At 48.4% G+C, this 3,886-nt stretch overlaps 1 long non-coding RNA gene across 1 annotated transcript; it reads left to right on the top strand.

Moving 5' to 3' along the window:
- The first annotated feature begins 2,938 nt into the window (after positions 1-2,938).
- LOC141281976 (uncharacterized) lies at positions 2,939-3,517 on the top strand. The gene is made up of 2 exons (XR_012336425.1): positions 2,939-3,156; positions 3,343-3,517. It is a non-coding gene; the product is annotated as an uncharacterized lncRNA (long non-coding RNA).
- Positions 3,518-3,886: the final 369 nt, after the last annotated feature.

Here is a 3,886-nt window from a genome sequence, read left to right as displayed (position 1 = left end):
GCTCTCTGTTTATATTTCAAACAGAATTCCATTACGCTGCTTATGAAGGCTGTCCGAATGCGTTTCTGGGAGCTGCCTTCATGCCCCCGAAGTCATTAAGTCAGTTTACAGATGCAGCCCTTATATACTCATGTCATTGTCAGTTATTGTTTCAGGTTTGCCACATCTCTGCTCCATGTTCCTGTTATTGTATGTTTGTTTGAAGTATTAAATAAGTGTTATTTGTATCATCATCGCCCGTGTGTGGATATACCATTACAGAATGACCGACCAAAAACAGTAAGTGCCGTACTTTATTAGTGTTTTTTGTTTTCAGTGTCTCATTTAGTTTACTTCACCATCATACTATTGGCCTCCCTGCTGTACAATCCCTCCAGAAAAACGTGATTATGCAATCAGATGATTTAACGCACAATCAGCCAAAGCCTGCATATTTATGCGGGGAACGGATTTTTTTTTGAATATGCCACACTTTCGCCGCATAAGTTGCAGATTTCCGTGCGCAAAATATGCAGGGCTTGCATGATTTCATATTCCCCGCATTTTCGTATTTGCAGTGTTTGTAACATGGGTGTTAGTTTTATGCAGGTCTACTTATACCATTGAGGACATCGCCAGCACCACTCCGACTCAGAACCCAGCCAGCCATCACCCCTTGCACAGAGATGCTAAAACCCACTCCAGATGGAGAGTCAGAGCCTACCATGACTGAGAATCCAGCGCCGAGGATTGTCACTGAGCCTAACATCGCCCGGAGCCCAAGCCTCTTAAATCTGACCAGGTGTGTGAGCCGGCAACATTGTGTGACGCTGTGGGAGTTCTTGTGGAGGATAGACCCTTTTACAGCCCACTTGATCAAATAGCCTGCGTGCGCATCTTGGCAAGGGAAGTGGTGTTGTTCCCCAGTGGTTCTAGTGTGTTAACAACTCAGAAAGTTTATCAAAACATTTTCCCAGCATCAAAATGTCACACGGTGACGAATACATGGGCGGAACTAAAACTCTGGAAGGTTGGTTCCGCCTGGAGTTGAGTTCCACCCGGCGGCATACCGGAGACACCGGAACTTCCGGGAAAACGCCGCGACCGAAATCAAGCAAACGAGACACAGGTGTGACAAACAAATGCAGCGATCCGGGATTGGAGGATGTAAGGAAGCAAAGGAGTATAAAGAGGAGGAGAAAACTAAAGGTTGGTGTTCAGTTTGCCCATCGGGCTTGTGGTGTTGACTGGGTCCTTTGTTTACGGTGGTGAAGCGGATACTGTGTTGTGGTGGCGAGCAGACGGATGATTTAAGAGGAACGAGGGAAACGAGGAAAGAGGAAATCAGTGGCTGAGTATATTGGAAGTTTGTTGATGCTGTGAGAAAGTTGATATACATGTCTTCGATACAGTGCGTTTAGTGCGTTTGGAATACCCACACCAAGAGTGAAACTGGCCCGTGTGGATATCACAGAGGCCTGAATGAGAGAGCGACAACTTATCGTGAGTACAAGAGAGTGACAGCTGAGTGCATTTCATTGAAAGTACATTGTTTCATGTGTGTGTCACAAGGTGACGATCTTTTCGGGGCGGAACCAAAAGTTGGGAAAGTTTGGTTCCGCCCGGATGTTTCCGTCCAGACCGGAGAACAGAAACACCGGACATCCGGCAGCTTCGCGAAGGCTGTAATCAGCCGATTGAGCACAGCTGTGCATAGTTAAAGGGATCGCCGGGTGATTGGACAACTGGAGTACACGGAGGAGTATTTTAAGAGCAATTAAATCACAGTTCGAGAGTTCGGGCACGAGAGGGGGATCGACGCGGGGAAAGCTCCTCTGCCTAGGGCAGGAACAGTACAAACGTACCTTTTGAAGAGCCCGCAGGCTCTGTTGATCCGGGCTGCGCTCGGAGCGCGCGGAGAGAAGACAGGAGCTGCCTGGGGCGAAAGAAAGGCGATACGTGGTGGAGAAAAGGAGGACCCCGAAGAGAGCATTGTGCTGACAAGTTGGGTCGTAGTGTGTGCTGAGGAACGGAGCTGTGCTCATTGTTAGACGTGGTGGCTGTCTGTATTTCTCTCTCTCTCTCCCTTTCTCGTTGTAGTTTATGGTGGACCGCTGGAGTAAACGGAAAATCCTATGGGTAAAAAGGAACTTTGGTCTAACCAGCACTTTTGAAGAAGTAAAGCAGGAAGAAAATCGACCTTGTTGTACAACGTAAACAAAGGCTATCCGCTGTGAGTATACATTTTGGTGTGGAGCAACTTGCAGAAATTAACCTGTGCAATCGTTTGAAACCTCCAGGAGAAGGAGGGCGGCCCTACCCCTAAAGCAGCGTGGTGGGTGAGCCGTTAGGAGCGTCAATCTAAGCAGCCACAGCAACGAAACATTATTCTGGTCGTATTTCCATCGCCCTTATTTCAGCCCAAGTGAAGTGGAGGACGCCGGGCGTTTCCTTTGTGTGTACACTTATAGTATGGTGAGTGAGACTTTGCAATTAAGCTTTTCACGTTGGAGTGGTGCTGTGTATTTGCTGTGGGTTGCTGTATGTCTTGTCAGACGAAGCCCTGCATCATTCATTCTTCTACTGGGCAGAGGACGGAGAGGCTAACGACCTCAGAATTTACCGCTACTATACGCAGTGTGCTGTTTTGGAGTGTGAAGGGACGCAGATCAAGAGCTGTCAGTGATTGTGAGTACAATATTGGAAATATTCGTGGTGCAAACTTGCCTGTGTCTGTCTTGTCGCAGAGTCAGAGGCGAAAGGGTCCGCCGCCCCCGCGGTCTCTACAAAGGGGCGCCCCTGTCCAGGATTCGATCGCCCTACGGGCAGTGGAGATAGGGCAGCGCTCGACCCGGTGAGGTGGTGTGTGACCTTCGCCCCTCTGCTGACCTACGGAGGAAACTATACCTACCCAGAGAGCTGTAAACAGCAGAGCCGCGACCACCTGTGGAGAAAAAGGAGAACGAGAGTGAATAATTGGAGAACAGACTGTGTAACGTGATACCTTACCCAGAGAGCTGTAAACAGCAGAGTCGGTGAGCAATACTCGAAGTCCAAGTAACAGTGTTTTTGTGTCCTAGCGACCACCTGTGGAGAGAAAGGAGAACGAGAGTGAATAATTGGAGAACAGACTGTGCAACGTGATACCTACCCAGAGAGCTGTAAACAGCAGAGCCGGTGAGAACTACTCGAAGTCCAAGTAACAGTGTTTTTGTGTCCTAGTGGCCACCTGTGGAGAGAAAGGAGAACGAAAGTGAATAATTGGAGAACAGACTGTGTAACGTGATCCTTACCCAGAGAGCTGTAAACAGCAGAGCCGTGAGAAATACTCGAAGTCCAAGTAACAGTGTTTTTGTGTCCTAGCGACCACCTGTGGAGAGAAAGAAGAACGAGAATGAACATTAGGAGAGTGGACTGTGTGGAGATCCAGTCGGTGGTGAAGGAGGAGAGCCTAGAGTGGCCATTATTTTAAGTTCCCCGTTTTCCCTTCCCTATTTATCTTTTTTAAGTAAATTAAATAAAGTACATTTTTAATTTATGCTTACCTTGTGTGTCTGGTCATTGGGGTGGCTTTGGGAATCTCCTCGAGGTGGAGAAAGGGGCGTGACCTTATTTACATCTGGGTCCACCCCTACCTGTGACATGTGTGTGAGCCCAGGTGAACGACGATAGCGGGCCTGTCACGGAGCAAAGTGGTGGGTGAGCCGGCCGCGTATCATTATCAGGAAGGAGGATTATTGCAACAGGTACTTCAACCTTCAGCATTCATTACAACGCCCCGCCGGCCCATAGCCGACTCCGAGAAGATCTTGGCCTGACCTTACTATTTGTCATTAAAAGTGTGTCGTGGGTGAGTCTTGACTTTGCTGAGTGTTACACTTGATGTCGTGCAGTGTTGTGCTGTGTA

The sequence above is a fragment of the Paramisgurnus dabryanus genome, chromosome 3 (assembly GCF_030506205.2).
Source record: "Paramisgurnus dabryanus chromosome 3, PD_genome_1.1, whole genome shotgun sequence".
NCBI classification, from domain to species: domain Eukaryota; kingdom Metazoa; phylum Chordata; class Actinopteri; order Cypriniformes; family Cobitidae; genus Paramisgurnus; species Paramisgurnus dabryanus.
This window is presented reverse-complemented; position numbering and strand designations above follow the sequence as displayed.